The 10994-nt window shown below is 47.2% G+C and overlaps 2 long non-coding RNA genes across 3 annotated transcripts; both read right to left on the bottom strand.

The window, feature by feature from the left end:
• Nucleotides 1-5468: 5468 nt before the first annotated feature.
• On the bottom strand, nt 5469-8478 carry LOC114701357. The gene is made up of 3 exons (XR_003735810.2): nt 8435-8478; nt 8066-8208; nt 5469-6806 (listed from the first exon to the last, which is right to left on the bottom strand). It is a non-coding gene; the product is annotated as an uncharacterized LOC114701357 (long non-coding RNA).
• Nucleotides 8479-8490: 12 nt separating this feature from the next.
• LOC119088241 lies at nt 8491-10688 on the bottom strand. Of its 2 annotated transcripts, XR_005091875.1 has the most exons (4): nt 10605-10688; nt 9945-10288; nt 8959-9116; nt 8491-8529 (listed from the first exon to the last, which is right to left on the bottom strand). It is a non-coding gene; the product is annotated as an uncharacterized LOC119088241 (long non-coding RNA). The 2 variants fall into 2 exon arrangements; XR_005091874.1 differs by having other exon boundaries at nt 9945-10673.
• Nucleotides 10689-10994: the final 306 nt, after the last annotated feature.

Here is a 10994-nt window from a genome sequence, read left to right as displayed (position 1 = left end):
ACAGCCTACAGAAAGACATCTCACAGCAGAGACCAGTAGGATTTGGCAAGGAAAACCTTCCTCCTGGATGAACCACTGTCTTCTGTCAAAGCTAACACAATTCTACTCACATGAAGGCTGCTTTCTTGGCTTCTGGAGAACAGGAACCTCTCCTCTGCTTCTACTCCAAACCTTATACTGCTTTTTTTTTTTGAAGCCCCCATTCAGTAGAGTTTGGAGCCACTGACCAGCAACCTCATCAACATACTGATTTTGTTCAACGGCCACAGATGAATTTTTTCTTAACCTTTCTGTCTTATTTCATTTGAAGATATGGATGTTTTCAGGCTTCCCCTCAATCATTTATTTTTCTAAACACGCGCGCGCGCGTGCGTGCGTGCGTGCGTGCGTGCGTGCGTGCGTGCGTGTGTGTGTGTGTGTGTGTGTGTGTATGTGTGCGCACGCACCTCAATTCAGTAGTAATGGATTATTTTCTCCTATCCAGGGAATGGTGAATCTTTTTATTCTGTTTAGGTTTTGAACTGAATGGATAAGGATCACTCCTATCAAGGATAGCAATCTCCTTTACTTTCTATCAGCTAAAATGTTCATCGTATCCAAAAACATCTTTACAGAAATACCCAGAATACTGTTTGACTAGATATCTGGACAACTTGTGACCCAATTAAGTAAACACACACACACACACACACACACACACACACACACACACACGAAAATTGCCATTGCATGAACATAGCATGGACCAGTGAGATTCTTTTAGAAGACTGTGAAGTTTAGAACCATCTTTTCATTACTCAGGTTTTCTTACCTGCCAGGTCAAGGGATGATAGTTTTGAGAAACATGTTCCCTATCCCTGTTCTAAGATTGCAGTAACGGCCATTTCCACTGTGCACTGACTATTGGCCAGCTGTTCAGCAAATATCTCACTAAAATCTCACATAAATCCTCTCTCCTACTGAACTCACATTCATGAGGGGTCATAAAAGCAGCTAATCAGACATTAAAGATGTCAGACTAGCCGGGGGACTAGTAAGTTTGGTCAGGAAGAAAGGAATAGGGCTGGAATTTGGGCAATCATTCTGGCAATCTTTTTATCAGACTCTCCTGTGAAGTAGGTCAACAACAAGGCCTGAAAATTCCAGTAATTCCAATGAAGTCTGTCACCACTGAGCTCAGCTCCTTGATGGTGACCTCAAGCTGTCACACATGTGTTGGCAGACATTAGTTTCGAACACTGGCTGACTCAGAAACTCAACAACTCAATTCCTGGCATGCTTCAAAATTTTATTTTCTCTCCCTTATTAATCCATGTTCAAAATACTCTGGCACAGCAAGATGTGGGAATAGATGTTTCCAAGCTGTCTGGTCTTTGGTTAGCAGAGTTCAGCTGGTACTGGTAGAGATGGGAAGCAGACTGGCTCTTGACTTCATAGAAAGTGGATTGCAGCCCGGGGAAGCAAGTTTTTCATGGGAATGAGTTTCTACCAGGAACGTGTCAGGAGGTTTGAGAGAATGATAATCTAGAGGGCCACCAACCATTGTTTAATAATGCTTCCTTTTGTGATTTGTGGCCCAGAAAGTCCCTAGTCATTCTTCTGAGGTTCCTCCAACTCTCAATCAAGGGCAGCTTTATTCCAAGAGCCTTTCACATTACCTCCTCTCTTCTCTGGCCTGCTCCTTCCCAAGGCTATGGGAAATTGTCTTTCACTTCTGAAAAAAAACGTGTGGGTTGGTTTTAAAAGGGACTTTTGTGATTTCGTCTAAAGTTACCAGAGACCTGATAAGAGCGTCTCAAGAGGACAATGTGGTACTTTGGACTGTTTCAGACAATTGGTGAGCAGTCAGAATGCATGAAGGTGGAGTCGGTTAAGAAGATTCATCCAGGCAGAGCTTTGGAAATGGCCTATTGTCTAAAAGCAGCGTGAGTCACGGTATGCCAGAAAGGTCTGTGACCCTGTGATCTAACTACACCAGGCCTTCCCACCTCTCTGCCCTCCTCTAAAGATAGGACAAAACAAATACCCTGACTTTACTTTCTAGTCTTCATATCAGGAGGTCCCTCCATGACCCCTGACCTTTATTGAGCCTCCCTGGACTCTCAGCAGATTCAACATGATTCATGCTAGTCTTAGACAAAGAGTTCTTTTCCCCAGACCTCCTTGCCTACTCCACTCCAGCCACGTGGGGCCATTGTGAATCCACCAGGCTCCCGTAGCCTCCAGGCATCTCCAGTGATTTCTTCTGTCTGGAGAGCTCGGCACCAGACCGCAGTGTGGCGAGTTCTCACTTCTCTGGCACTCTGCTCAGCTGTTCCTTTCTTAGGAGGCCTCTCTAGCTGTGCCATTCATAAGGTCATGGTCCTCGCCTACCCTCAGCTCCGGACTTCTCGTTAGTTCTCTCATGCGCTTCTGGAGCTAACGTGTCATCGACTGAGTTGATTATATTTTGCTAAGTTTCCACGTCACATGAAAGAGTTTTCTTGATTTCATTTTTTTATTGTCAGTTATACACATCAGCGGTTTCTCTCTGTGGTGATTCCATACACACATGTATATGGTTTGTCTCTTGCCTCTTTTTCCTTTCTCTGCTTGTGCCTCATCTACATTTAGGTGGTCACCTTTAAAAAAGTTTTGTTTTTAGAGTTCGTGGTGTTGAAAGGAGAGAGCAGCAGCCATGGGTTTGAAAAGGAATCTGATACTAAATCACCCTTTGGAAACGAGTGTTATTAGAAGTGAGGGCATTGAAAACATGGAAACCATGATCAGCCCTTGGGATAGGAGAGCACTAAAAATAGACAGTGTAGGGGCTGGAGAGATGGCTCAGAGGTTAAGAGCATTGACTGATCTCCCAGAAGTCCTGAGTTCAATTCCCAGCAACCACATGGTGACTCACAGCCATCTGTAATGAGATCTGGTGTCCTCTTCTGACATTGTATACATAATAAGTAAATCTTTAAAAAAAAAAAAAAAAAAAAAAGATGGTGTGTTGTGTTGTATTATAGCAGTGGCAGCATGATGAGGCCTTAAAGGGACAGGGAGGTTTCTTTTAAGCTGTGGAGGGGAGGCTGGAGAGATGGCTCTGCACTTATGAGAATTTGCACTCAGAGGAGGGAAGAATAGGATCAAAATATATTTAAACTTAAAATTTGTTTTAAATAATGAAAAAGAAAGAAAGAAGAGGAAAGAGAAGAAGGCTGGAGCGACGACTTAGCAGTTAAGAGCACTGATGCTCTTGCAGAAGACGCAGGTTCAACTCCCAGCACCCACATGGCAGCTCACAGCCACCTCTAACTCTAGCTCGAGGGGGCAGTGCCTGTTCTGACCTCCACAGGCACACACGTGATACACCTACATGTGTATCAGACACTGGTCACAAGCCTACAGACAAAACACTCATGTACATAAAGTAAACATAAACGAATCTAGACACCGCTTAAATGGTATCTCAGTTGGGGTTTCTAATGCCGCGACAAAACACCATGATCAAAAGCATGTTAGGGAGGAAAGGGTTTATTTTGGTTTATACGTCCATATTGCTGTTCATTATTGAAGTTAGGACAGGAACTCAAGCAGGGTAGGGTCCTGGAGGCAGGAATTGATGCAGGGGCTATGAAGGAGTGCTGCTTACAGGCTTTGCTAGCTCAGCCTGTTTTCTTACAGAACCCAGGACCACCAGCCCAGGGATGGCACCACCCTCCATGGCTGGGCCCTCCCCTATGGATCACTAATGGAGAAAATGCCGTACAGCTGGCTATTGCGGAGGCATTTCCTCAGCTGAGGCTCCTCCTCTGATGGCTCTGGGTTGTGTCAAGTCGATATAAAACCAGCCCGTACATATGCTCAGTGGTTAAGCGCACTTGTTACCTTGCAAAGGACCAGGTTTGGTTCCCAGCACCCACATAGTTGCTCGCAACCATCCATACCTCCAGGTCTAGGGGACCTGATGTCTTCTACTGACCTCCAAAGATACCAGGCATACATACAGTACACATAAATACATGCAGACAAAGCATTCGTATACTTAAAATAAAAATAAACAAATCTAAAAGAACTATAAGAAAATCTGTAAATTTTTTAAAAAAATGTTTAAGATTTTGGTATACTTAAATTTGCTCTTAAATTTGGCAGTTTTCCCTTGGGAAGTGGAAAACTGTTATTTGTCCCTCGCCTGGTGCTAAAATGAAAATAATGAAGCAAAAATTTTTGGTTCAATCAATTCATCCAATAGAAAATTACGAGTCGATGGTGCCACACGCCTGGAATCCCAGTACTTGGAAAGCAGAGGTAAGAGGATCACTGTGAGTTTGAGGCCAGCTTGGGCTACATTGTAAGTTGCCAGGCAAGCCTGGGCTACATATTGAGACCCTGTCAATCGTGTTTCTTACTATTCCAAGGGAAGAGATACAGCTCAGAGGGCTTAAGTGCCGACACTACTCTAAGGCCTTGGAAGGGATTCTTCTGCTTCACTCCCTCGGCACCTTTAGAAGATGAGTTTGGATCTCATCTCCCAGTGACTCTGTGTTAAGGGCTGTCTTGCAGCTGGCAGTCTTTGGAAATGATTGATTTTTGACAGCTTTGATGACATTACCAGTAGATTAATTCCATGTGATTTCAGCGAGAATGACCTCACATATTTGAATGCTTGGTCCCCACTTGGTGGAACTGTTTGGGAAGGATGGGGAGATATGGCCTTGAGGGTGGGCTTTGAGGTTTCAAGATCCCACATCATTCCCAGTGAACCCCCCCCCTTTACCTGGTGGTTGTGTCTTAAGGTGTGAGCCCTTGGCTACTGTTCCAATGCCATGTCTGCCTGCTTGCTGCCATACTGCCCTCCATGATGGACATAGACTCTAATTGTCTGAAACTGTAAGCCCAAGTAAACTCTTTGGTGTGTGTGTGTGTGTATGTGTGTGTGTGTGTGTGTGTGTGTGAGAGAGAGAGAGAGAGAGAGAGAGAGAGAGAGAGAGAGAGAGAGAGAGAGAGGTTCCAGGGGACGTGATGCCCCTTCTGACCTCTTCAGGTTTCTGCATGTACATGGTACACATACATACACTCTCTTATCCACACATACACATAAAATAAAATAAAAAAATATTTGAAAATAAAATGTGGAGGGAATTTCATTAAGGGGTAAGCTTAAAGGAAAAAAGAGTTAGCTGCCATGGTCCGGATAACGGGGAGGGGCATAGGTGGAGGCCCAGAGGAGACTCTTCAGAAAAATCCTTGGGACAAAGGAAAATATCTAACTTTTGTATCCTCTCAGGGGGTAGTAGGAAGTTCCACACCACGTGATTTAGCTCAAACAGCTTCGCATGTGTTACAAAGAGCGCCGAGGAGCCAGGTGGTAGGTAGGACCAGAAATTAGGGTCTGCGGAGCCACAGCACAGCCTGACTTCTTAACTCTGTCCTAAGTAGACAGCTGAAGGGGCATGACCTGATTTTTCTTGTGTTATAGGATCTGGCCACTTAGAGTGACCCATATCTTAAAACAGCAGGGCCATGATCTGACACATATATAGGAAAAAAACAAGTATTATTCATCTTTCCGTGTCTGACTGATTTTAATTAACATACTGATGTCTAGTTCCATTCATTTTCTGCTCATTCTACTTTATGGCCAAGTAACGTGTGTGTGTGTGTGTGTGTGTGTGTGTGTGTGTGTGTGTGTGTATCACATTTTCAGATTATAGGCACAGGGCTGCTTCTGTAACTTAGCTACGATGAATAGAAAGCAGAGGTGTCCTAACCTGTTTGTTCACTGTCGAATCACACTCCCCGGCTTAGAAGTATTATTGGCACACCCCAAACATACAGTCAGTAGTTTAGACAAAGAAATCAATGACAAATCGTTAAATGAATTGTTACGATGTGTCCAGATTTGAGCTTCACAGGTCTGATGTGGGAAGCAGGCTGCCTGTCCTGATGATGTTAATAGTACACCCAGGAAAACAAATGCTAAGGGAACTGGTACTTCTGTTGTTTTCCCTGGGAGACACAGGCTTGCTCCGAAGTATTCTCAGGAGTTGGAGCGTGGTGCGAGCCTATCTGTGGGGCAGCATTGGTTCAGGAGGCAGCAAGCATTCCCCAGTCAAAGGCAACATTGTAAACGCTTCCTTTTCTTTCTTCAAGTGTTTTCTCTTGTCCCATCTCTGGCCCTTCTTATCAGCCATCCTTCACTCTCGTTTCACAGGGAGCTTCTCAGCCTGATGGTCACCACTGCTGTGGTGGGCAGACTTCTCACACCTCATGAGTTACTGGACCCCAGCAGAAGGAGATGCTTGTCACCAGGTACCCAGTCTTAGAACAGTCTTTCTGTAGTTCTTGAAGCAGGGAGCCATGTGTAAGTTAGCCAAGCCCAGGACGTGACTAATACAAGATGGCTGAGATCCTTTGAATTGTAAGATATATTGCTTATCAGTGTAGTAACATAAACATTGGGGTAGAAAAATTAAAGTATAATCAGGAAAAGATAGCCCGGAGTTCTAGGCATTCAAATGATTTTCAAATCTACTATCTCCCTTTCATAGATGCTCTTCCTTTTAGGAACATGATGTTATAGGCTGGGCTGCTATACCATAATATCTGTGGCCTGGCAGTTTATAAAGAATAGAGAAGGGTTTCTTCACAGTTGTGGAGGCTAGAAAATCTTGGTCATGGCGTTGACCGACTTGCTTGTCTGTTGAGGTCTGCTCTCCATTTCCAAGATGGCGTCTCATCGCTGCACCATCCAGAGGGAAAGAATACTCAGTCTTCACATGATGGGAGACAGGGAGGGCAAGTGAGCCCAAGGCTGCATAAAACCCCTGTAAGAAGCACCTTAATCTCATTCACCAGAGGAGGAGCCCGTATGGCCCAATAGAGACACAGTGCTACTAAACTTTAAATGTAGAAATTTCTCGATGCCATCTTGAGCTTGACCAATGGCCCTTGATAAAGAAAATATAGCTTTGTGATGACAGGACTAGCCACCCGGCTGGAGAGATCTCTCCTTTCTCAAGGTAGCCCGTGTTTCTGGAAATTCATTGCCACATACTTAAAGGTTAGAAAAGGCTACCCTTAATATCTTCCCCTGGTGCTGACGGTTCCACCTCAGGTGATGGAAGAGTCAAGAACGGGCTAAATTGGGACTGTGAGTGACTATCAGGACTGGGGGGGTGGGGTGGGAGGGCAGCCCTTTAGAGGTTGAGTCACAGTGCAGACAGGTATGTGCCTGGCAGGGGCGGTGGAGTGGGTGTGTGTGTGTGTGTAACAAGTCTAGACCTCACTGAGTAGTTCTCCAGCCATCGGCAGCAGCAACTAGGCGTGACTCAGAAAAGCAAACACATCCTCTCACATTTGGCCAATGAATAATGACGTAGAAAATTCATCCGAAAGTTCTTGGCTTCCTCATAGGCGTAGGTAGGGTCTACCTGTCTCCAACTAGGAATTGAGGCCACTAGTCTGGTAGCAATATCAGATGCGTCAGCACACTGAGGAGTCTTTCTGGGAAGCCTGGGGAAATGCACACCTGTAGCTAGCATAGTGGAATACTCAGCCTGGAGAATTCTACTCTGGAACATCTTGCTGGTGATCACTAAGCCTGAACACTAGGTGCAGTCCTGAAAAATCAGACTCAAGAAGGGTCTTCTGTGGGATTTTGAGAAAGACAACTTTCTTTTTGAATAAGCATTCCTTTGGATTGACATTTTTGTGTTGTGTGTAAGACCACAATATCTGCCATTTTATAATCCTGAGGTTGATAGACTGGAACAGTTGATAGATATGACTAACAATGGAAAGCTGAAAGGTGGACAGAGGCTGGGAGTTCCATTATGTCGCTTGCCTGGGAGTCATCCCATCACAGGGCTTTTTGTTTTGTGAGTAAGCAACCTTCCTTGTCGGGATGCTTTAGTTCCTTCACGCTGCAAACATTCTTACCAATACAAGCCCCCATCGTTACCATCACCGAAGTGTTTACTGTCGCTAGGCGACAATAGAAGCTTCCAGATCCTTTCCCTACTGCCTTCTCTTTAGGGGAGATTATTCTAAAAGACTGGAGGTGGGAAGGTGAACACTGATTTACCTGTACTCCTAGGTCAGCCGTGGTTCTGAACAGCTGCATAGCCCGAATTGCTGGTTGAGATCCCTGAATATAGCCTTGAAGTGTTGCCTTTAAGCTTTTAAGCATCACAATCTCTGGCACACCAGATGTCTTCAAACACCTACCTGGGAGAGGGGAAGTTCTGAAAGTTGCCAGTAAATCTCCCAATCAGTTCATGACAAAACAATGTAGAGCTTCAGTTCAGGAGGGGATTAGCAAGAAGGCAAGACTAGAGGTTAGTGAGATTCTACAGCCTGCAGACTCACAGAACCACTGTAGGATAGGAAAAGCCACTCAGAATAACAGTAAGCCTGGGGCTGGAGAGAAGGCTCTGCAGTGAAGAGCACTTACTTGCAGAGGACCCGATTTAGTTTCCGGTACTCACATGGTGGTTCATAAATGTTTATAACTCCAGTTCCAGCGGGTCTGATGCCCTCTTCTGGCCTCTGAGGGAAATTGCACTAGTTTATGCACATACACACAGACATATACACAAACGATTAAAAATAAATTTTTACATGGTGAAATGGCACAAATTCTTAGTAAAATGTTCTGAAATGTAACATTACACTTCATACACACACACACACACACACACACACACACACACACACACACCCCACAAAGTCACTGTTTTAAAATAGAGGTAGATGGAGCTGGGTTGGGAAGGACAGAATAGGAATTTCCATGGGTGTTAGAGGAGCAGAGAGGAGTGAGCCTTGGTTAATATTCCTAGGCTAAATGTCGGAGAAGTGATTACTGGAGCTTTTGAAGGTGGCATTGAGACAAGGAAGACAGCTGAGGGAAGAGTGAGAGCAAAGGCGGATGTGGGGAACAACACAGCATGAGACAATCACGTGCTGCTTTGCACTCACGACAGAAGGAGGTCCGTTGGGTCCGCAGAGGACCTGAAGGGCCAGGCAGGCCTGGGACCCACCATCACTCACATGCCTTGAACATGTAACTCCTGCCTCTTGATCTGTTTCTTTCTCTTCTTAGCCTGGCTGCTTTCTGGTAGCCAGAAAGATAAAATCTGGGGCACAAAAACCACCCTCAGAGTGCCTTGGAAGAAAATGGGAGCCGACGCCAAGAAAAGCCATGCCTGATACTGTCGTGTCGCCCAAGCCAGCGGGGACTTGGGCAAGGGGAAGAGAGTGACTTACTACCCAGCGGCCCCTTCCCTGGACAACCCGAGCAAGCAGGGAGAGTGCCCCCCCCCGACCCCACCCCCCCCCCCCCCCCGCCCTTCCGTGGCGGCTGCGGCTCCTGCTTGGCCCTTGCTGCCGGTGCCCCACCCTCCCCCAGGCCCTGCAACGGTGCTTCCCAGAATGCCCGGGGCACAAGGCAGTCCAAGGAGCGTTTAGGAATATCGGTTTCTAGATCCTCCAGGAGCCCCCCGTGGGGGAACGGTATTGTAAAGCTCCTTAGAGCAGCACCTCCCCAGCGCTGTTCCTCTCTTCTGGAAGGCACCGGTCTAGACGCTGAACAGTTGCCATGATGGAGGGGCCTCACACTTCTCTAGTAACTAGCACACTTTAAAAATCTCCAGGTTGGGGAGCCGGGAGCTGGGAGCCAGGCATTTACTATACTGTGCTTTCTAAGGGTATTTGACACAGAAAATCTATCTCTTTTCTCCTTTTCTCCTCTCCATCCCCCTCCCTCTCCCCACTTCTCTGCATTTCTGAAGACCACACAGGGCACAAGGAAGGCTGTATGAAGCCTCGGCCTGTGAGAGAGCTGTCCTGAAAGTTCAGAACAGGGTGGTGACCTCTATTCCTCACAGAGACACGCGCTGCAGTGGAGGGGTTGGGGGAGGGGCTGGGGCAGGGTGGGCTGCCTGGCACAGGTTGGCAAGGATTACCATACGGTGAGGAAGCTCCGGGTGTTGAGCAGGCAGCCTTGGCTCAAAGCTGGCGGGTGTTCTCTGGCAGGGCCAGGGCCTTCTGAGCAGCAACCTGTGGGTGGGAGCCACGTCTCCTGAGGCCTCCACTTCCCCACAAGAGCAGATCATCCGGACTGGAGGTCGGGCTGTGATGTGTGGGCACCAGAGTGAGGCGCTGGATTCTTCTTTAAGGAGTTTTTAGAGCTGACTAAACCCAACCCGATCCTTTTGGGCTGGCTTCCTTGGGATCTTCAGAGAAGATTCCAGCAGGTCCTTACAACAGTCACCAGACATCCACTTGTTAGACCAGAAACTCAAAAAGGCTGCAAAGAGAAAACTGAAGTGGCCTCCTCCCCAGAAACTGGCCTGCTCTGGGGGAATGAAGGATACACTGGATGTCAGTGAGTGCAGAAGTCCCTGCCAGTGTGAGCGGCTGGGACTCTTTCGGGGGGGGGGGGGGATGGATAGGGCGGTGGCTGACACTGTTGCACAGTAGAGGTGGCCCCCCTTCCCTCGGCTCGGAACGAGCATACAGAGAACCCCAGGCTATGAAGCAGGCTGAAATGGAGGCTTGGTCCCAGAGGGAAAGATTGCACCAAGGAGGAAGAGAGGAAATGAAAAACAAAACCAACAACAAACCTGGCATGGAGTTGCTTTGGGCTAGATGTGTACCTCTCCTTTAGGCCTCACCCCAACGCTCCCGGGGAGTCTGCCTGTCACCCCAGGGAACAGTGCATCAGGAAGCAGAGGGTCCGGAGACTTGCCCACACCATGCCATGAAGACGCAGCCTCCTCCTATCTGCCCAGCTGAGTGCTCGGGTGTAGATGGAAGGATAAAAGGCAGACAGAGGAGACAGAAGAGAGATGCTGACGGTGGAGAGGTCAGAGAGGTGGCTCAGAAATGCTCAGGAGAGACACGGGCTTGTGGGGTCCCAGACCGGGAACCAAGAGCAAGTTCAAGGGAAGTATCAGCTTCCCCGGCCGACGGCAGCAGCCCGGGAGTGCTGAGAGCAGGAGCTCCAGATGACC

Source organism: Peromyscus leucopus, chromosome 6 (assembly GCF_004664715.2).
Source record: "Peromyscus leucopus breed LL Stock chromosome 6, UCI_PerLeu_2.1, whole genome shotgun sequence".
NCBI lineage: Eukaryota > Metazoa > Chordata > Mammalia > Rodentia > Cricetidae > Peromyscus > Peromyscus leucopus.
The sequence above is the reverse complement of the archived record's forward strand: the minus strand, read 5'-3'. Positions and strand labels throughout refer to the sequence as shown.